The sequence below is a fragment of the Ipomoea triloba genome, chromosome 13 (assembly GCF_003576645.1).
Source record: "Ipomoea triloba cultivar NCNSP0323 chromosome 13, ASM357664v1".
In the NCBI taxonomy this organism is placed as follows: Eukaryota; Viridiplantae; Streptophyta; class Magnoliopsida; order Solanales; family Convolvulaceae; genus Ipomoea; species Ipomoea triloba.
This window is the reverse complement of record NC_044928.1, coordinates 12,466,595-12,489,513: the sequence shown is the minus strand read 5'-3', so window position 1 is coordinate 12,489,513 and position 22,919 is coordinate 12,466,595. Positions and strand designations below refer to the sequence as shown.

The window sequence follows — 22,919 nt, the reverse complement described above, 5'->3', positions numbered from 1 at the left end:
TGATCGACCTCTCGACCTTCACTGTCGACATCGATACGTAGAGAGGTTCCCATGGGTACTTTGACTGAGGATTTCCCTTCTATATTGTATTTTCTGAGCAGATCCTTGGTGTATTTCTCCTGATTGATGAAGATGCCTTCCTTAAGCTGTCTCACTTGTAATCCAAGGAAGTAGTTTAGTTCTCCCATCATGCTCATCTCGAACTTCCCTTTCATCAATCTAGAGAACTTCTCGCACAGGTCTGAATTGGTGCTTCCAAAAATGATATCGTCCACATAGATTTGCACCAATAAAATGTGATCCCCGTCCTTAATTCTAAACAATGTTTTGTCCACTAGGCCTTTGGTGAACCCACACTGAATTAGAAAAGAGGATAAGGTATCATACCAAGCTCTCGGAGCTTGTTTTAAGCCGTAAAGTGCCTTCTTTAATTTGTATACTTTGTCAGCTCCCACGTCCTTCAAGAAACCCGGAGGTTGTTCAACGTACACCTCTTCTTCGAGAAGTCCGTTCAGGAAAGCGCTCTTGACATCCATTTGATATACCTTAAAATCTTTGAAGGCGGCATATGCGAGAAAGATGCGTATGGCTTCCAGACGTGCCACTGGAGCGAAGGTTTCATCAAGTATGGCTTCCAGACGTGCCACTGGAGCGAAGGTTTCATCAAAATCTATTCCTTCCTCCTGACAGTAGCCTTTGGCAACAAGTCTGGCCTTGTTCCTGACAATAATTCCATCCTCATTCATCTTGTTTCTGAAAACCCACTTTGTACCAATGACATTCTGATGATGAGGTCTCGGAACTAGTTCCCAAACATCGTTCCGTTCAAACTGATGAAGTTCCTCTTGCATGGCTTGCACCCAATCTGGATCACATAGAGCCTCTTCGATCACCTTAGGCTCTATTTGCGATAGAAAGCAAGCAAACATGCTTTCTCTGTATGCTGATCTGGTTTGAACTCTGTCACGTACATCTCCAATCACTTGATCAGCAGGGTGACTCTTCAACCATCTTAGATTGGGTTGTGGCTCCTCAGTTGATGCTTCCGTTGAAGGTTGAGATGTGGGTTGAACATCTATGATCTGGATTTGATCAACTGAGTCAGGAGCTTTCTTCTTGGTAGACTCTTCATCATCTGATTCTGACTGGAGTTTCGCTACGTCTCGAACTATAGACTGCTTGTCTTCGAGAGGTAAGTTTGATCTCTCGATAGACTCTGGCTGATCTGCCTCAGCTGCTTCCGTTGTCTTTGATGGTTGATCTGTCGATGCCCTTTCATCAAAGGTAACATGTATGGACTCTTCAACCACCAAACTCCGCTTGTTGAAGACTCTGAATGCTTTGCTTGTTGATGAGTATCCTAGAAACACTCCATCATCTGCCTTTTCTTCAAAAGTTCTTCGTTGAGCCTTCCCATTGTTGTGGATATAGCATTTGCACCCGAATGTGTGGAAGTGGCTTACATTCGGTTTTCTTTCATTCCACAACTCATATGGAGTCTTTCCAACTCCTTTCACGATCAAGGACCGATTTTGGGTATAGCACGCTGTGTTGATTGCTTCTGCCCAAAATCCTTGTGATATGTTGGCTTGCGAGAGCATGGTCCTTGCGGCTTCTTTGAGAGTTCTGTTCCTTCTTTCAGCAACCCCGTTTTGTTGAGGCGTTCGAGCAGCTGACAGTTGATGATGAATCCCGTTCTCGTTGCAGTAGCTCTCGATTACTTGATTTATGAACTCTCCACCTTGATCTGACCGGATCTTTAGTATCGAGACATCCTTTTCAACTTGAACTTGCTTCAAGAGATTTGGCAGGACAATTTTTGTCTCACTTTTCTTGGTTAAGAACACGGTCCATGTGAATCTTGTGTAGTCATCTACTACCACAAGAGTGTACTTCTTTCCCTTTATGCTGGGTGGATCCACTGGGCCAAATAAGTCCATGTGAAGAAGACTTAATGGTCTAGTGGATGATGTCTCGGCTTTGCTCTTGAAAGAGGATTTGATCTGTTTGCAACGTTGACATGCCTCACAAATTTTATCCTTTCGAAACGTCACTTTGGGCAGTCCTTCCACTAAGTTCCTCTTAGTAAGCTTGTTGATAGTCTTGAAGTTCAGATGACTAAGCTTACTATGCCACTCCCAGCATAAATCTTTCTTGCTCCTTGCTAGCATACATAGGGATGGTTTTGCAGACATCCAATCCACTATGTACATGTTTCCTTTCCTTGCTGCTTCCAAGACGACTTCGAGAGATTCCTCGTTCATAATCTGACATTTGCTTTTGGTGAAGACAACCTTGTAGCCTTTGTCACAGAACTGGCTTGTACTAAGGAGATTGAACTTGAGCCCTTCAACATAGGATACTCCCTTAATAACCAGCTCATTCTTTTGAATTTCACCAACAGCTTTTGTGCGTCCCTTCTTCTCGTTGTCGCCAAATGTCACCAAGGGACCTTCGATAGGTTGGATGTTCTCTAGCAGTGTTAGATTTCCCGTCATATGTCTCGAACATCCACTGTCAATGAACCACACGTCCCTGGTGTCCTGCAAGGAAATTAAGCAAGTTTAGGTACCCAAACTTTGGGTCCTGGTGGGTTAGTGAGTTTAGGCATCCATTTATACCTTGTGCCCATTATTCCAGGCCTAGGCGCAATGTAGCCATTGTACGTTTGATAATCATAAGGAATACTAGCAAAAGTTTTAGGCCTCTTTGGTGCATAAATCAACTTAGGTAGAGACTTTTCGACCGGCTTATGCACCATGCCTTTCATACGCTGTTTGGTCATGTGAAATAGCTGAAAGTGAGGTTTCTTCCAGACATTGTGATTCGATGACCAATTCTCACTAGATGGATAGAGTCTGCCTTTCTCCATCCGTGAGTTCCTAACTATGTGGATCTCAGACCTTCCATATTTGCCTTGAGGCGCATTATATGGAATGTAGCTCTTTTTGTACTTGGAATGGCCTTGCGAGAGATAGCAAGGTGATCTCTCGATATTGTTTACCCGGCCATTCTTCGTAGCTTTCCTATACTTTCCATTGCTGGTGTATAGGGACGGTTTATGAATAGCTACTCTGGTCTTTTCTGTTGGTCCTTTATGACCTTTATTTGGTTTGGGTTGAGATCCTCCATTTCTTGAAGTTCCCAAACCATTGGTCTGTTTATTTCTCGAGAGATGGTCTCGATGGAACCCTAGACCGGTTCTATCACTTGTAGGTCTGTGATCATTCACCATTTTCTCCATAGCTTTGGAGGAATCAGTGTATGATGCTATAACCTTTCTAAGATCATTTTCGGTGATCTCTCGAGTTTTGCACTCTTCAGTTAGTTGGATTACTTTAGCTTCTAACTCACTTACTTTGAGAGTTAGCTCTGAATTCTCTTTCGAGACGTTCTTAAGCATATCTCTTTCAGCAGTTAGCTTGCTGTTTTCTTCCCTGATTTTGGCATGAGTGCTATTAGCGACTGCGAGATCCCTTTTAAATGTTTCAAGCATCTCAAAGGGATCTTCATCGCTTCTGAAAGAAGAACAACGAGAGGTAGAAGTAGAGCAGCGAGATGTGGAAGTAGAGGTTACCTCATTGTCAATGGCCATTAGGCATTGATTCTCTTCTTCCTCGGTGTATAAGCAGATGAGCCCCCTCTCATCCTCTGAGCTGCTGCTGCTTTCACTGGAGCTCGACGTCTCGGACTCCTCGATTGTTCTCTCGAGTTCCTCAGCAACAAGCGCCTTTCTGCGCAGATGTTTCTTTGTATCTCCCTTGAAGCCACTTTGTGCTGGCTTCTCTTTAGGTTCCTCCTTTCTCCTGGAGTTCCTACCTTCTAGGCCTTGATACTTGCTTACCTTAGGGTAAGGACAGTCAGCCTTGAAGTGCCCCGGTCTCCTACAGTTGTAGCATAGACCTTGATCTTCTTCCTCCATTCCTTTGGATGTGTATTTTTCATTTTTCCTTCTTGAGGAGGAAGGTGAACTTGTATTGCTTTCCGGTGTCTTCTTCATAAATTTCCTGAATTTTCTTATGAAGAAAGCAAACTGTTCATCAGATAAAAAATCAGTGGGATTAGAATCTGACCTTGAGGAGGTGGTTGGTTGGTCCGCAACCAGTGCCACATTCCGTCTGTCCACCACGTCCTCATCTCTTGGAAACATCTCAAATTCGAAGGCTTTGAGATCTCTGAATAGTTGGTCGGTTGTGGTGTTCTTCAAATCCCTGTGATCACGCATTGTGATCACCTTCATTTCCCACTCCTTGGTAAGGCCTCGTAAGACCTTCAGGTTTAGCTCCTTTTGTGGAATCTCCTTCTCGAGATCACTGATCTCTATTGATAGCTTCATGAAACGAGATTCCATGCTGTCGATGCTCTCCCCTGGCTTCATCTTGAAGTCCTCGAACTTCTTCATGGCCACGGTGAGCTTGTTCTCCTTCTCCTGTTCGTCACCTTCACCAATCAACATCAAAGTATCCCATACCTCTTTCGCCGTTTTGCATTTTCTTACTTTTGGAAAGATGGTTTCGTCTATAGCTCTGAAGAGAATATCCTTGGCAATGTTGTCCAAGTTGTTTCTCTTCCTATCATCACTTGTCCATTCTTCCCTAGGTTTGGGGACATACTTTGGTGTATCTCTGGTTTGCTCAGCAGCCGTGTTTACCATCATGATCTTGACTGGTCCAGATGTTATAACTTCGGCCATCTCATCATGGAGGGCTGATAGATACGCAAGCATGCGTGTTTTCCAGTCATCAAACCTGCTAAGATCAAAAAGAAGATGTCTCGACAACATGCTGTCCATTTTAAAATTTATCTCGTGCTTTGAAAATATTTTCAAAAGATTTTTCAAAGAAGGATCTCTAGGCAATATAAACAAAGGTTTATATCGATCAGAGAACTTGCTCTGATACCAATTGTTGGTCCCAAGGGGATGGGGTACAAGTCTAGGGGGGGGGGTGAATAGACTTGTATAAGATTTTGCAAATCTTTTCAACCTCTCGTGTGTATTGAACTTAGGATGTTTAGGTTCGATACCTCACGAGGTGAAGACAAAGTTTTATGCGCAGCGGAAATGTTATCCCCTTTTAGTTAGCACGAGTTTGAGTTAGTTCGAGAAGTGTGTTTATATGCAGTGCAATCGAGAGGTTAGCGAGAGATAAAAACAGTAAGTAAATGCAAGAGAGATTTTTAAGTGGTTCGGCCAACCCGCCTACGTCCACTCTTCTTCCAGAAACTCCCTGGAAGGATTGCACTAAAAACTTCCCTTTTTAGTACAATATCGAGCGCTTGAGCTTTGATCACGAAGCCCGCCTCAAGCCTCAGGTTTTTCGCCCCGCTTCTTGTTACTCCACCTCTCGAGCACTTGACCTTTGATCACCAAGCCCGCGTCAAGCCTCAGGATCTTCACAAGACAGCTCCCAGGTTACTCTACCTCTCCAAGGTCTTTCTCCCCGCTTCCAGCTACTCCACCTCTCGAGCACTTGACCTTTGATCACCAAGCCCGCGTCAAGCCTCAGGTTTCTTTCACTCGGACAGCTGCCAGGTTACTCCACCTCTCTTGCTTAATCCAAAGCAAGGTGTTTTTGGTTGTCACAGTTGAATGTAACAGGCTCCAATCTGACCACAAGCTATCGTTGAATCAACTTCGATGTAGAGCAGCTTCGGTCACCTTCTGGATGTATAACAGTTTAAGCTTTGTAACTCTCTTGAAACACTAAGATGTGTTTTCTCGCTGTTTTGAATATCAGGATGATATTCCAAGTTGAGCACTTGCACTTGAACGTTTTAGACAGACACTTCTTAAGAATTTCGAACCTCTTTTCTTTTTAACTCCTTTTTCTCTTTTTTCCCTTTTTTTTCTTCTGTGTCTTTACGTCCTTATATATGAGAGTAGAGGAATAATTCCGTTGGAGGGAAAATTATTCCGTTTGAAATTTGTCTCCCATGCTGATCATGGGTCTTGCGTATTTTCAGCATATTTCATGGAGTGGTGATCTTGTAACTTGGACCTCTTTGTCTTGTAGTGAATATTCCATAGTTCACTTTTCTTGAGTCCATGCTCCAATTTTGTCTTTTGGTAAAAGTTACTCTTTTTATATTCCCATTATTCCTTGATTGTAGGGAATCAGACCACTTCAGCATTGGTGCACCTTTTGACCGTTTGTGGTGGAAATCTGACGTGTCATCCATTTCCGCCCATTTTGAAATCTTCACGTTCGGCACCTCTTCATTATTCCATCTCCATGATATTCTTCTTCTCCAAACTTTAAGTATGACCGTCATTCAGCTTTGTTGGAGAATTGTTAGTGTATCGAGACCAAGGTTGATATCTTGATCGCTTGATGTCTCGAACTCAAATATCGAGAGGTCTATCTCTCGAACTCTGTTTATGTCTCGAACTGGATAACTGTATCGAGAGGTCCTACCTCTCGAACTCTGCTTATGTCTCGAGACTTAGTTGATGTCTCGAACTGGATAACTGTATCGAGAGGTCCTACCTCTCGAACTCTGCTTATGTCTCGAGACTTAGTTGATGTCTCGAACTGGATAACTGTATCGAGAGGTCCTACCTCTCGAACTCTGCTTATGTCTCGAGACTTAGTTGATGTCTCGAACTGGATAACTGTATCGAGAGGTCCTACCTCTCGAACTCTGCTTATGTCTCGAGACTTAGTTGATGTCTCGAACTGGATAACTGTATCGAGAGGTCCTACCTCTCGAACTCTGCTTATGTCTCGAGACTTAGTTGATGTCTCGCAGACCCTTATTCCTCCAGTGTTGTCCCATGCCTTCTTCTGATCTGTCTATATGATTACAATACACGAGACTTCTAAGATGTTCAAACAAATTTACCTCAAGCTTAAATATTTTCCGAGTTGAGCTCAAAGTTACTCGGTTGTATTTTCGCTCTTGGTTTACTTGTCGAACTTACAGCGTTTTGCCTATGCGTCGAGACTCGGGGATTTCTACTTAACAGTTGGTATCATCAAAACCTATTACATGATGTTCCTAACAGTGTACTATTCCAACACTTGCACAGAAGTCACCGATAGGTACTTCGTACTCACCACCTCTATCGCTTCTAACCTTTTTAATCTTTCGATTAAGTTGGTTTTCCACTTCATTCTTATAAAGAACGAATTTTTCCTTGGCTTCGTCTTTGCTCTTTAGCAAATACACATAGCAAAGTCGTGTGCAATCATCGATAAACGTGATAAAATACTTATTACCACCTCTCGTTTGAATCGATCTAAAATCGCACAAATCACTATGTACCAATTCTAGTGGCTCAGTCTCCCTTTCAACCGATTTGAAGGGAACTTTAGTTAGTTTTGCCTCAACACAAATTTCACACTTATTTGTATTAACTTGAAAATTAGGGATATGGTTCATGCTAATTAATTTACGCATAGAATTAAAATTAACATGACCTAGTCTACCATGCCACAAATTGGAAGACTCAAGCAAGTAAACCGAATTAACTTTACTTTGATTGATAATAGGCATTACATTGAGCTTAAAAAGCCCGTCAATTACATAACCTTTACCAACAAACATCCCTAATTTCGACGAAACTACTTTGTCAGATTCGAAGACCATCTTGAATCCATGCTTGTTCAACAACGAGCCAGAAAAAAGATTCTTCCTAAGGTCCGGAACATACAGCACATTGTTCAATGTCAGTTCCTTCCTAGAAGTCATCTTCAAAATCACCTTGCCCACGCCCTCCACAGCGGACTGAGCAGAATTTCCCATCCAGACCTTCTCGCCCTCAACGGCCTCAAAGGTGCTGAATGAGGGTCTTGTTCCTTCACCACTGGAACCGTCTCGGTCAAGAACCTTGACAAGCCGAGAGTAGCGAGGTAAAATAGCATCTTTTGCTGCCACCTCTTAAAGTATGATCCCGAAAACTTGTCCGGCTTTTCAGCCGAACCACTTGGTACAGTAGGTACCCTCATCATGGGGATATACCCCTTAGAGCCGACACCCCATTGTGAACCTACGTTCACTGGTGCCTGGGAATGTGCAACAGTGTTGCCGTTCCCACCATTATTGTCACCAACAACATTAGGATTAACACCCTCAGTGTTTTCCATTTCTTTCCAGAAATTCGAGAATCAGAAGGAGAAGAAGCAGATAAGGTTTTAAGAGTGTTACAAGATTGATCTCGAAAATACAAGGAAATAAAGGAAATACAACATAAAAGATATCCACGAAGGATAATAAATACAGGAAATAAACCTACACAAGGTTAAACAATCCTGAATTACGGTTGAGGATGAAATCCGGACGAACTCAGGTGGTTGGAAGCACGAGTCGTGTTGCCACTCTCCTTAAGACCTTATTTACCGCCTCCCGGGGTGCTGGAGCGTTGCGGTCTAGGTTTCCCAGGATAAAACGTACTACGATCCTTGTTTGAGCACACAAACTCGGATCCGGCGAACTAGGAACGTGGGTTCAACGCAAGTGGCTAGAAGGAAACGTGAGCAGAGTTTTAAGGGAGAAAAACAGTGTATTGCCGTGTGTTCTTGGTGTGTTCCAAACCTGCTGCTCAGAACGAATATATAGTAGAGGAGAGTGGATCATAGCATTAATCATGGCATTGATAATCCATATTGTAACCTCTTCCCACTAGCAGAAATTTAATTCTGCCATTGACCAACACCTACACCCACTACCAAGTCCATTATTCACGAAATAACTCTGAAAATAATGATTGAAATTAATCAAATTAATTCCGTAATGCCAAGAGTTATTTCTGAACGGACACAGTAGGTGAAAAGTCGCGTTCGAGAGGTTACTGGAGTCGCCGTGCGAGACATGGTCCAGTTTGTGAACATCGAGACATACTCGTGCCGCGAGATGTCGAGAAGTGCAAGCTTCGAGACATCGTGCCGGCATCGAGAAATCGCACTGGTCCGCGAGACATCAGACGCGCGCGAACGACCTTCGGGAGGTCGACTCCGCTGAGCTTCGAGACATCGAACTACTTCTCCATAGGTCAGTTCATCTTGATGTCTCGAACTTATGTGGACTGAGATGGAAAATTCGTTCCAGCATCGAGACATCGCACTGGTCCGCGAGACATCGGACGCGCGCGAACGACCTTCGGTGAGCTTCGAGACATCGAACTACCTCTCGATAGGTCAGTTCATCTTGATGTCTCGAACTTATGTGGACCGAGATGGTAAATTCTATGTAGACTGAGATGGTAAATTCGTTCGGAATTTTGGCATAACTTAGCCCGCAAGGCCAACCACTTTTCCAGACGACATTTGTGCCCGTGCACAGAAGTTCAAGCTTTTTCGAACTCATTTTGGGATTTGATTTGCACCCCCCCCCTGCGCGCGAGAGAGAGCCTCTATGCCATACAAGTCAATTAACCTTAAAAAGGCTCTTGTATTTATAGTGGGTGAAATCTTCCTTCCCAACCAATGTGGGGCAAAACTAATAAAAATTCCATCTCCAATGGGTCTACTTTGAGAACCAATTTCTCATTCACCGATTATCCATTATGAGCGTAAAATATATGGATCTCTTCATCTCACTACGAAGAACCCGAATCCACTTTGACCCGACCCAAATCGGTAGTGGACCCCACTCTAAATTGTACCACAAAATGGCCACTTAAATGCCATTTTAGTTCTATTTTTCCAACAGAAAGGTCGATCAAAAGAAAAATCACCACCAACCAAAAAAGGCTAGCGCCGCACCGAGGAATGAGAGTAACCAGTTTGAGGCATTGGCATATGAACCCAAGATTGAGGAAGCTAATCTCAGAACCTTAGTGAAGGGAAAACAAAATAAGGGACTTGGTGATAGTTCCAACGGTAAGTCTCCCTCCGCTTCTAGTCTTTCCCTGGTAAATCATTACACTTCTTACTAGAATGTGAGAGGTTGTGGGGGGTTACCAGTGGCTACGCAAGGCAAAATGGTTGTAACAAAACTTCCCTCCCTGTCAACCAATCGATAATTCCTCATGAAGATTATCTCTTAGAACTGTAGGGTCATTGTCAATGGTAGGGTTAGGAAGCATGTTAAGGAGCTTCTGAACATGACCAAAGCTGATGCTCTTTGCCTCCTTGAGATTCGTTCCCCCAAGGCTGATAAAATGATTGAGTTAGTCTCTAAGTTAGGATATACCAAACATTTTATCGTAGAGCCATGGAGTTTTGCTAGTAGACTCCTCCTATTTTGGAGACAAGGTCACATTAATTTAGAAATTGTCAGTCATAATTCTCAACACATTCAAACTAAGGTGAAACACCGACTTGAATACTTTTTTTTTTTTTTTTTTTAACTTTTGCACATATTAGGCCTAATTTGTTAGCTAAGTGCAGATTTTGGGACAATTGTAAGCCCTTTTCTAGTTCCATTCAGGGCCCATAGATTGTCTTAGGTGATCTCAATCAATAACAATTACCTTAAGAGATTCGTCGATGCCTATAGTGATTGCAGGTTACTAGACCCGGGCGCCTCGGGGTTTACGTTCACTTGGTGTCGATTTGCGGGAAGTAGAGTCCTGCAAATGCGTAGGCTTCATAGAATTCTCTGGAATGTTAGAACTCAGTTGGATTTCTCGGAAGCAAAAGTGGTGGTTCTACCTCGTTTATGCTCGAACCATAATCCCATTATCTTTATTTAGGAAGTAGGGAGCCCCCCAAGCAGATGCACTCGCTCGTTTCGCTTTGAAGTGGCATGGTTGACTATAGATGACTACAAGACCATTTGGGAAGACATTATTACGATTGTGACCCAAAAGAGTATGATTTAGAACCACAAATATTTTTGGCAACATTTTCAATCGTAAGAGGCGTCTAGAGGCTAGAATTCATGGGATTTAGTGTGTGACTAATTTCAGTTCATCCGAGCACCTTCAGAGGCATGCAAAACAGTTAATCAGTGACATTAATATCGTGTTGGACCAAGAGGAAGCCTTTTGGTTTCAAAAATCTAGGATGGACTGGATCATAGACGGTGATAGTAACACTCGTTTCTATCACAACTCAGCCTTGAGTAGAAGAATCAAAAACCATATTAGGTTCCTCAAAATCCAAGGTGTTTGGACTGATAACCCAACTTCTTTGACTAACCACATTACCGATTACTTCTCTTCTCTTTTTTGCAGGGTTTCTCTGGAAGAAGAGGTGACTTTGACCGTAATCGTTGATGCTCGTAAAACTTCTCGGACCCAGTCTCACAGTTTCGTTCATGGAGCCTGTCTTGAAGAAATGAAGAAAGTGATTTTTAGTATGAAAATGTTTGGAAGTCTAGGGCCGGATAGGATTCTGACAAGGTTCTATCAACATTTCTGGGGCGATGCTGGGCTATCTTTGACTAGTATAGTCAACCAGATGTTAAATAGTGGTTCGTTCAATAAATCTCTCCTACAGGCTTTTGTGACCCTCATATCGGAAAAAGAAGTTCTTGAATCGGCTGTGGATTTTAGGCCAATTACTCTCCTGAATGTGGCCTTTAAAGTGATCTCTAAGATCTTAGTCAATAGATAAAGACCGATTATGTGCAACATTATTAGGCCTCACCAAAATTGCTTCCTCCAGGGGTGTTGTACTCTTGATAATGTGATCTTAACTCAGGAGATTGCCCACACCATGAATAACAAGAGAGGGAAGAAGGGTTATATGATTGTTAAAGTGGATCTTCATAAAGCCTACGTCAGTGGTTCCTAGGTGTTCCTAGAAAATACCTTAGTTGACTTTGGGTTCCCAAGACGTACGATTGAGCTTATCCTATTTTCACTACGAGAAACCGACATCTCTATCCTTTGGAATGACGGTGCAATTCTACCCTTTAGGCCGGGTCGCGGTCTCCGTCAAGGAGATCCTCTTACTCCCTATCTTTTCAAGATTATGGAAAGATTGGCTTATGACATTCAAAACAAATTTCATACTGGCCTTTGGAAATCGATTTGTATATCTACAGGAGGCACTGACCACTACTACAGAATCACATACAACGTCGGCAATTTAACGTCGGCTAAATAATTACCCGACGTTAAAGGGTCATTAATTAATTAAAAATAAATAAAAACCCTTTAACGTCGGTTATTTACTAATAACTGACGTTAAAGGGTGTAGGTTAGACGACGGTGCGATACGACGTCGGCTAAGAGATTAGCCGACGTCGTATCGTGTATATTAGCCATCGACGGACGATACGACGTCGTCTAACCTACCTAGCCGACGTCGTATCGCGCCTATAATTGCATTCGGGCATCGATACGACGTCGGCTAGGTAGGTTAGCCGACGTCGTATCCAATTAGTATGAATCCCTGCGCATACGACATCGGTTACCACTCCTAGCTGACGTCGTATCGCGCCTATAATGGCATTCGGCCATTGATACGACGTCGGCTATGAGTGGTAGCCGACGTCGTATCATTAAGCCCGGGCGCGATACGACGTCGACTACCACTCCTAGCCGACGTCGTATCGCGCCGATTTATAATATTTTAACCTACAACGTCGGTTATTATAAATAACCGACGTTGTAGGGTTTTGAATATAGTCCAAAAACCTTCAATTTTAAACCTTACTTGTGCTTCAAATTAGGAATTCAACACTACAGTCATCTCTTTTCAAAACAGAACAGTCGTCGTCGCCTTCCGTCCATCCGTCACCGCTATCTCCGCTTCAAGGTCGCCGTTCGCACAGCCCCCTCCGCCCTTCACTGTCTTCTCTCTATAGACGCCGCCGGTCGCACAGTTCCGCGCTCCTCGACCCGCACCGAAAGAACGTTGGTTGCCGTTCACTCATTCGTGCAGCGTGCAGCACCAGGTCGTCGATTTTCCACCGCCAGCCGTTCTCCTTCGTACAGCAGTGCAACAGGTCACCGGCGTCCTCCTTCGTACTACAACATCGCAAAATCGTACGTACATCCTTTTGATGCTCCTTTTTCTGCATATTTTTTTAAATTTGTGGATTATTGTGAAAATAAAAGTGAGCTATACTACTGCATAAATGACTCTGATTTCCCCTGGTAATATACTAATAGCAAATCTGCAAGTTTCATAGGAAGTTGTATGTATTAGGCATCATTTTTTTTTCAAAAATTGCCAAAATTTTTGTATGTTCGATTTTCATAATTTTGAAATGACTCCAAGTTCAAATTTTGTCTTCTATGTTATTAGTATGGAGTATTATAATTTGAATAGCTCTGTCAAATATCTAAAAGAAAGTTTGAATCATTGTATCAACTTGAGTAATATATATATTATATTTGCATCTTAGCTTATCTGCTATGTTTATAAATTACTAGTTGCTTTAATTAGTGTTCTTCTTCCTCTTAAACTGCATTACACTGACAAATTACTCTTCTCTCTTCCTCTTAAACTGCATTACACTGACAAATTACTCTTCTCAGGCCATTTTAAACTGCATTACACTGACAAATTACTCTTCTCAGGCCATTGAAAATGATCCCAAGTACTGGGATTACTCTTCTCAGGCCATTGAAAATGATCCCAAGTACTGGGAGGTTTTATCATCAGCATTGGCAGTTAGCTGGTTAGATACAGTTGTAAGTAAACTACAACATGTTCTCAAATTTTGAACTAATTATTGTGTATATTGATGGTTAATTTGAGTTACATAGAAAGTTGCCAAAATATGCCTATTACATAGATGAAATTGGCTCCTCTATCTCTCCTCTACTCCTCTTCTAACAATTCCTCTGTGCCAATAAAGCAAGAGCCCTCAGCAGGATAGCCTTATGTTTTAATTTTTGCCTTGGGTTCCTAGGTAAAACCGTAAAAGGTGACCTTGAGTAGCTGTATAGTAGTGGAAGATATTTCATTATTAATGTGACTCTTTAGTCAGAATACCATGTTCTATTTGACCCTAGGGCATTGTGGGTGCACTAATACCTTGACTTTTGTTTCTTGTAGCACAAATATATGATTTCATCCTCTGTATATCTTGCTTATTCAGATTCTAGCTGCTCATCTGAAGGTCATAAAGCCTTTGTTCATGTGAAACAGGTGAACTTATTCCTTTATATCATGAAAGTAGTCTGCTACATTGAAATCTAATATGTATAACATCACAACAGTACGCCATTATGTGAGCTGGTAATAGTCAGTAGGAATTTGGAAACTAAAAGTGCTATTTTCTCCCAGGATCAAAGTTGTTCTCCAGCAAGCATAGATGGTAAGGAAGGTGGTAATAATGTGGCTGATTTCAATAGTAAGTTCTCCCTATTCTTCCCAACCTCCATCAAAGTGGGGTGTATATTTCATTTGCTATTCCTTACTCAGAGTTCATTGCTATCCATAGTTTTCTTTGCATTCATAGGTTAAAGTTTATGTGTGGTTAATTTCAGCATCATGTTCTCTTTCTTGTACTAAAATACTCAATTCGATACTTCTAAGGTTGCAATTAATTATTTCTTGCTTGTTAAATATTATTTGACATTATCGCTTTAAGTTATTTGTTTTTAGATTGGCATGATGGTTTGAGAGTTGATTTGGTTGACAAGTTGAGAAGGGGGATCCAGAAAAACTGCGGCGTGAAAGGGAGGAAATTCAGATGCAGAGAAGGAAATTCAGATGTATATGTATGATAAGTGGTGTAGTTCCTTGAAAGATGTGATTGTATGCAGTGGTGGTAACCAACATGACATGTATTGGAATTGTGAGCAGAAAAAGCTAGGTTAGAGGCTGAAGCCAAGGCTGCTGAAGAGGCTAAAAAACGAGCAGAAGAGAAGGCTGCGGCAAATTATGCTGTGGACCCAGGTCCATCTTGCAAGGTGGACCTGGGTCCAAAACTACGTTGTTTTTGTCTTTTTTTTTTTAGTAAATATATTGTTGAATATAGAGTTGTCCAAAAATGTGTGAATGTAGAGGTTTCAAAGTGTGAATGTAGAGTATAGAAATCGTGAATGTAGATTTATGATTGTGTGAATGTAGAGTTGTCCAGAAATGTGTGAATGTGGAGGTTTCAAATTGTGAATATGGAGTATAGAAATCGTGAATGTAGAGTTATACATGTGTGAATCTGTAATAGAGTTAAGAAGTTCTAGCAATTTGTAGCCTTGTAATGTGTGAATGTGGAGTTCTCAAGTTGTGAATATGGAGTATAGGACCTGTGAATATAGAGTTTTGAATGTGTGAATGTGCAGTTTACAAATTGTGAATGTAGAGTATAGTTACTAAACATATAATCCTGTAATGTGTGAATGTGGAGTTTACAAATTGTGAATGTAGANTGACAAATTACTCTTCTCAGGCCATTGAAAATGATCCCAAGTACTGGGAGGTTTTATCATCAGCATTGGCAGTTAGCTGGTTAGATACAGTTGTAAGTAAACTACAACATGTTCTCAAATTTTGAACTAATTATTGTGTATATTGATGGTTAATTTGAGTTACATAGAAAGTTGCCAAAATATGCCTATTACATAGATGAAATTGGCTCCTCTATCTCTCCTCTACTCCTCTTCTAACAATTCCTCTGTGCCAATAAAGCAAGAGCCCTCAGCAGGATAGCCTTATGTTTTAATTTTTGCCTTGGGTTCCTAGGTAAAACCGTAAAAGGTGACCTTGAGTAGCTGTATAGTAGTGGAAGATATTTCATTATTAATGTGACTCTTTAGTCAGAATACCATGTTCTATTTGACCCTAGGGCATTGTGGGTGCACTAATACCTTGACTTTTGTTTCTTGTAGCACAAATATATGATTTCATCCTCTGTATATCTTGCTTATTCAGATTCTAGCTGCTCATCTGAAGGTCATAAAGCCTTTGTTCATGTGAAACAGGTGAACTTATTCCTTTATATCATGAAAGTAGTCTGCTACATTGAAATCTAATATGTATAACATCACAACAGTACGCCATTATGTGAGCTGGTAATAGTCAGTAGGAATTTGGAAACTAAAAGTGCTATTTTCTCCCAGGATCAAAGTTGTTCTCCAGCAAGCATAGATGGTAAGGAAGGTGGTAATAATGTGGCTGATTTCAATAGTAAGTTCTCCCTATTCTTCCCAACCTCCATCAAAGTGGGGTGTATATTTCATTTGCTATTCCTTACTCAGAGTTCATTGCTATCCATAGTTTTCTTTGCATTCATAGGTTAAAGTTTATGTGTGGTTAATTTCAGCATCATGTTCTCTTTCTTGTACTAAAATACTCAATTCGATACTTCTAAGGTTGCAATTAATTATTTCTTGCTTGTTAAATATTATTTGACATTATCGCTTTAAGTTATTTGTTTTTAGATTGGCATGATGGTTTGAGAGTTGATTTGGTTGACAAGTTGAGAAGGGGGATCCAGAAAAACTGCGGCGTGAAAGGGAGGAAATTCAGATGCAGAGAAGGAAATTCAGATGTATATGTATGATAAGTGGTGTAGTTCCTTGAAAGATGTGATTGTATGCAGTGGTGGTAACCAACATGACATGTATTGGAATTGTGAGCAGAAAAAGCTAGGTTAGAGGCTGAAGCCAAGGCTGCTGAAGAGGCTAAAAAACGAGCAGAAGAGAAGGCTGCGGCAAATTATGCTGTGGACCCAGGTCCATCTTGCAAGGTGGACCTGGGTCCAAAACTACGTTGTTTTTGTCTTTTTTTTTTTAGTAAATATATTGTTGAATATAGAGTTGTCCAAAAATGTGTGAATGTAGAGGTTTCAAAGTGTGAATGTAGAGTATAGAAATCGTGAATGTAGATTTATGATTGTGTGAATGTAGAGTTGTCCAGAAATGTGTGAATGTGGAGGTTTCAAATTGTGAATATGGAGTATAGAAATCGTGAATGTAGAGTTATACATGTGTGAATCTGTAATAGAGTTAAGAAGTTCTAGCAATTTGTAGCCTTGTAATGTGTGAATGTGGAGTTCTCAAGTTGTGAATATGGAGTATAGGACCTGTGAATATAGAGTTTTGAATGTGTGAATGTGCAGTTTACAAATTGTGAATGTAGAGTATAGTTACTAAACATATAATCCTGTAATGTGTGAATGTGGAGTTTACAAATTGTGAATGTAGAGTATAATGTATGTGAATGTAGAGTATAGTGTATGTGAATATAGACCCAGGTCCACCTTGCAAGGTGGACCTGGGTCCACGGCATAACAACTCGAAGGCTGCAGCGGAGGCCAAGAAAAAGAGAGAAGTTGAGAGAGAAGTAACAAGGCAGGCATTACTGAAAGTGAGTTAAACATCTTAGGGACTAAATATATATATGTGTGTTAGATGGGTTGGGTGTTAAGTTAAGTGTGTATGACATACTATACTACACTACACGTGTACATTGTGCAGATGGAACAAACGGTTGAAACCAACGAGAATTCCCGGATTCTTGAAGATTTGGAGATGTTAAGGGTGGTAGGCCCTCATGAGCTGTCTCCTAGCTCAGCTGCCTCTGCGGACGAGACCAACCCAAAACACTCACAAGTCACCGGCGTCCTCCTTCGTACTACAGCATCGCAAAATCGCATGAACATGCCTTTTCTAAGGTTTCTCTAATAGCAGGTAATTAAATTGCTAAGGGTAAAGCACAGGATATGGTGGGGGTTAACTAGTCATTTCCAGAACTTGGACTTGCGCTTACTGTTAATTTCTGCAGGTAAAATCTCCTATATTTGTTTTCCTTTGTATTTGAAGCTGTTATCTTATGGAATACATTATTGAAGCAGCTCCAAGGAAGAAGGCAGCAGCAGCTTCTGCTTGAAGTTCTTTGAGGGTGAATCTATGAAGTTTAGATCAAGTTCTTTAGTTAGGAAATCTAATTAGACATGTCTGGTTTCCACTCTGATCACTTCTTGCAAATGCATTCAGATTTCAAGCCTTCTCTTTTTCCATTTGTGTCAAAAAGATGCATGGACTCTCTTGCAATCTCAGTTTTATCACAGGTACTTCTGGCATCCTCCTATAATTTAGTTTTGCCTGTGTGCTTCATATCTAGTTTTCGACATTGGCCATCGACGTCTCTATATCAAGCCAAAACAATCCAGTCTATACTGATCCATGAACTGCCTGCACTTGTCTCCATGAAACTGATTCTTACATAATAAATTAGAGGATCTATAACTAAGTGTATACTTTTTTTAGGTTGAACTATGTGTTGCAGTTATAGCTGATAAATGTGTGACTTATGGCGAAATGAAATCTGAACATAATATTGACTTATAGATTACATACTTCTAGTATGAAGAACTTTTATAATTTCCAGTGTCAAAGTATGCTAATCATTAACTATTTAGTGGCTCTTTCATTACGCATGGTGATGTGATTTTTTTTTCTTGCTTTATTTTATTGATAATTCTCAGCCAGTAACACTTGAACTTGGTCGAACACTAGTACAAAACTGTGAAAGTGAGTGCTTACCAATAGTTGTTACTTTTATTGGAAATAATTATTANAAAACTACGTTGTTTTTGTCTTTTTTTTTTTAGTAAATATATTGTTGAATATAGAGTTGTCCAAAAATGTGTGAATGTAGAGGTTTCAAAGTGTGAATGTAGAGTATAGAAATCGTGAATGTAGATTTATGATTGTGTGAATGTAGAGTTGTCCAGAAATGTGTGAATGTGGAGGTTTCAAATTGTGAATATGGAGTATAGAAATCGTGAATGTAGAGTTATACATGTGTGAATCTGTAATAGAGTTAAGAAGTTCTAGCAATTTGTAGCCTTGTAATGTGTGAATGTGGAGTTCTCAAGTTGTGAATATGGAGTATAGGACCTGTGAATATAGAGTTTTGAATGTGTGAATGTGCAGTTTACAAATTGTGAATGTAGAGTATAGTTACTAAACATATAATCCTGTAATGTGTGAATGTGGAGTTTACAAATTGTGAATGTAGAGTATAATGTATGTGAATGTAGAGTATAGTGTATGTGAATATAGACCCAGGTCCACCTTGCAAGGTGGACCTGGGTCCACGGCATAACAACTCGAAGGCTGCAGCGGAGGCCAAGAAAAAGAGAGAAGTTGAGAGAGAAGTAACAAGGCAGGCATTACTGAAAGTGAGTTAAACATCTTAGGGACTAAATATATATATGTGTGTTAGATGGGTTGGGTGTTAAGTTAAGTGTGTATGACATACTATACTACACTACACGTGTACATTGTGCAGATGGAACAAACGGTTGAAACCAACGAGAATTCCCGGATTCTTGAAGATTTGGAGATGTTAAGGGTGGTAGGCCCTCATGAGCTGTCTCCTAGCTCAGCTGCCTCTGCGGACGAGACCAACCCAAAACACTCACAAGTCACCGGCGTCCTCCTTCGTACTACAGCATCGCAAAATCGCATGAACATGCCTTTTCTAAGGTTTCTCTAATAGCAGGTAATTAAATTGCTAAGGGTAAAGCACAGGATATGGTGGGGGTTAACTAGTCATTTCCAGAACTTGGACTTGCGCTTACTGTTAATTTCTGCAGGTAAAATCTCCTATATTTGTTTTCCTTTGTATTTGAAGCTGTTATCTTATGGAATACATTATTGAAGCAGCTCCAAGGAAGAAGGCAGCAGCAGCTTCTGCTTGAAGTTCTTTGAGGGTGAATCTATGAAGTTTAGATCAAGTTCTTTAGTTAGGAAATCTAATTAGACATGTCTGGTTTCCACTCTGATCACTTCTTGCAAATGCATTCAGATTTCAAGCCTTCTCTTTTTCCATTTGTGTCAAAAAGATGCATGGACTCTCTTGCAATCTCAGTTTTATCACAGGTACTTCTGGCATCCTCCTATAATTTAGTTTTGCCTGTGTGCTTCATATCTAGTTTTCGACATTGGCCATCGACGTCTCTATATCAAGCCAAAACAATCCAGTCTATACTGATCCATGAACTGCCTGCACTTGTCTCCATGAAACTGATTCTTACATAATAAATTAGAGGATCTATAACTAAGTGTATACTTTTTTTAGGTTGAACTATGTGTTGCAGTTATAGCTGATAAATGTGTGACTTATGGCGAAATGAAATCTGAACATAATATTGACTTATAGATTACATACTTCTAGTATGAAGAACTTTTATAATTTCCAGTGTCAAAGTATGCTAATCATTAACTATTTAGTGGCTCTTTCATTACGCATGGTGATGTGATTTTTTTTTCTTGCTTTATTTTATTGATAATTCTCAGCCAGTAACACTTGAACTTGGTCGAACACTAGTACAAAACTGTGAAAGTGAGTGCTTACCAATAGGAACACTAGTACAAAACTGTGAAAGTGAGTGCTTACCAATAGTTGTTACTTTTATTGGAAATAATTGTGAGTGCTTACCAATAGTTGTTACTTTTATTGGAAATAATTATTAACTATTTAAATTAAATGTTCATGTTTCTTTCTTGTACTAAAATACTCAATTAGATACTTCTACGGTTGCAATTAATTCTTATTATTATTTATTACTTTTCAACATTATTATAGATAGTGGAGAGAGTTGGTTCACTGAGCTATAATCAACAAGAGATTGATGAAGTTAGAGACACATGGGCCAAGTACTTCATTGATGAATGGATTAATACATTGCATTAGTATGTGAAATAGTAATGTGAGATGTATGTATTGCTTTTATTGCTTTTGGTACAAAGTTTGGGAGAAGATTATGGCTTGTATTAATTAATATAGATAATTTTTGATGAACTTGTATTATTAATTATTATCAATTGTGAGATTTATTGCTTTTATTAATTAATTTTGATATTATAAATATAAATTGTACAGGTTTTGAATGTGATTGTGATAGCTATATATATTTGAATAGGTGTTGGGTGTAAATAGAAAAATAAAATGAATATTTAAAAAAAAATATTGATGAACTTGTATTATTAATTATTATCAATTGTGAGATTTATTGATTTTATTAATTTTGATATTATAAATATAAATTGTACAGGTTTTGAATGTGATTGTGATAGCTATATATATTTGAGCAGGTTTTGGGTGTAAATAGAAAAATAAAATGAATATTTTAAAAAAAATATTACCTACAACGTCGGCTATTTGTAAAGAGCCGACGTTGTAGGGTATTTTAGTAGTTTCCAAATTACCTACAACGTCGGCTAGTTGTAATGAGCCGACGTTGTAGGGTATTTTAGTAGTTTTCAAATTACCTACAACGTCGGCTATTTGTAAATAGCCGACGTTGTAGGGTATTTTATTTGTTTTTAAGTTATCTACAACGTCGGCTAGTTGTAGAGAGCCGACGTTATAGGGTATTTTAGTTGTTTTTAAGTTACCTACAACGTCGACTATTTGTAAAGAGCTAACGTTGTAGGGTATTTTAGTAGTTTTCAAATTACCTACAACGTCGGCGATTTGTAAATAGCCGACGTTGTAGGGTATTTTATTTATTTTTAAGTTACCTACTGTAACACCCCAATTTTCCACTTTTATACTTTATTACAAATCAGTAATCAGACGTTGCGGAAGCTTACATCTACTCAACAGAAAACTGGGTGCTACCGCCACACCTAGAGTGAATTCTATCATCTCTTTGACAAACTCCACTCTAAGTGCTAAGGCTAAACTTACAACACCAACATACTACAACAACATCATAGTAGACCTCAACCTGCACTTCTCTTCTATTCTGAGCTCATCGGCTACAGAGGTACTCACTAAACTGCATCTGATAAAACAATACACATTGAAGTGTAGTTAGCGCGACGGCTAAGTAAGGATATCCACGGGTTATTCAAAACTAAATAAAGGTTTTGTAAAAATTGTTACATCAAAACCCTATCCTTACTCACCAGCCGAGGTTCTACCTGCAACAGTTACACATAGCAACGTGCACACATAATAGGCAACAATTTCAATATCAATCTTGAATCACTTTCCCTCTAGACGAGGTCATACAATAATCATTTACTTACTCAAAGCATATATTGCTAAACATTTAAGCATATAAGCAAGTAATGGAAAAACACAAATTCCACCTTTTTGTTCTCAATCACTTTCTTTGAAAAACATTTCCCTCATAAGGAAATTCTCTTCACTTTTCACCTTTCAGAGAGATCACCCACAACCTTTGGGTATTTTCAATACTTTTCACATACCTCTTCTCCGTAGCTACAGCGTAACTACATTCATATTTCAAAATCCACTTGGTTCTAGATAGAAAGTGAGTGTGAAGCCTTTGGAGTATCCTTTCTCCACTTTTGACTGACCACTTTGATCGTTCAACTCGGGTTCAGTGGTCATCGCCCGGTCTAATACTGATCCCCTGGACTTATAGGAGCGTTGGAATGATTCCTAGCTAGCCTCACTAGGTTCATAAGAACGACACCTACCCGAAAATAGAGTTACTATACTTAAGTGTGCACACCCCCGCAGGAGACCCTTTTCCTTCCGGGTGATATAGTACTCGGCGAATAGACTTCGCCCACAGTATGAACTGGTCATACAATAACATAACCACCATACGGGAAGGCACTTGAAGCTCTTTATCCCGTAGGCTACAAGACAAGGTCCTTCACCACTTTTACTAGAACAAAGGTTTGAAAACATTTTCCTTCCTTTTCCCTTTCCTTGAGTCAAAAATCACTTTTTGGACATTTTCCATAAAATTAAGTCCTCCTTTGAAATCAATCACCATTCTTAACTTAGTTCAAAAGTCTTGTCTCTTAAAACATTTTGCTCAAACATTTTCCATCATTACATTACACATATGTATATATGCATTCAACATAACATTTTCCACATTTATGCATACTCACATAAAGTACACATACCATATATATATATATATATATATAATACAACCTTTATTTAAGTATACATATATACTCATATATGTACATATATATATAGTTTAAACATACACACATCACACGTGTATATATATACATAATACACACACAACTATATATACTACACGTACATACATATGTTTCATATACATAATACACACATATATATATTTATTCTTCTCACTAACCACATATACAATTGTGGGTT

The 22,919-nt window shown here is 39.8% G+C and overlaps 3 long non-coding RNA genes across 3 annotated transcripts; all 3 read left to right on the top strand.

The window, feature by feature from the left end:
* Window positions 1-15,238: 15,238 nt before the first annotated feature.
* Window positions 15,239-15,974, top strand: LOC116001499. Its single transcript, XR_004094234.1, has 3 exons — window positions 15,239-15,309; window positions 15,720-15,769; window positions 15,908-15,974. It is a non-coding gene; the product is annotated as an uncharacterized LOC116001499 (long non-coding RNA).
* A 1,318-nt stretch (window positions 15,975-17,292) lies between these two features.
* Window positions 17,293-18,346, top strand: LOC116002917. The gene is made up of 3 exons (XR_004094564.1): window positions 17,293-17,573; window positions 17,644-17,690; window positions 17,786-18,346. It is a non-coding gene; the product is annotated as an uncharacterized LOC116002917 (long non-coding RNA).
* A 765-nt stretch (window positions 18,347-19,111) lies between these two features.
* LOC116002906 lies at window positions 19,112-20,148 on the top strand. The gene is made up of 3 exons (XR_004094561.1): window positions 19,112-19,392; window positions 19,463-19,509; window positions 19,605-20,148. It is a non-coding gene; the product is annotated as an uncharacterized LOC116002906 (long non-coding RNA).
* Window positions 20,149-22,919: the final 2,771 nt, after the last annotated feature.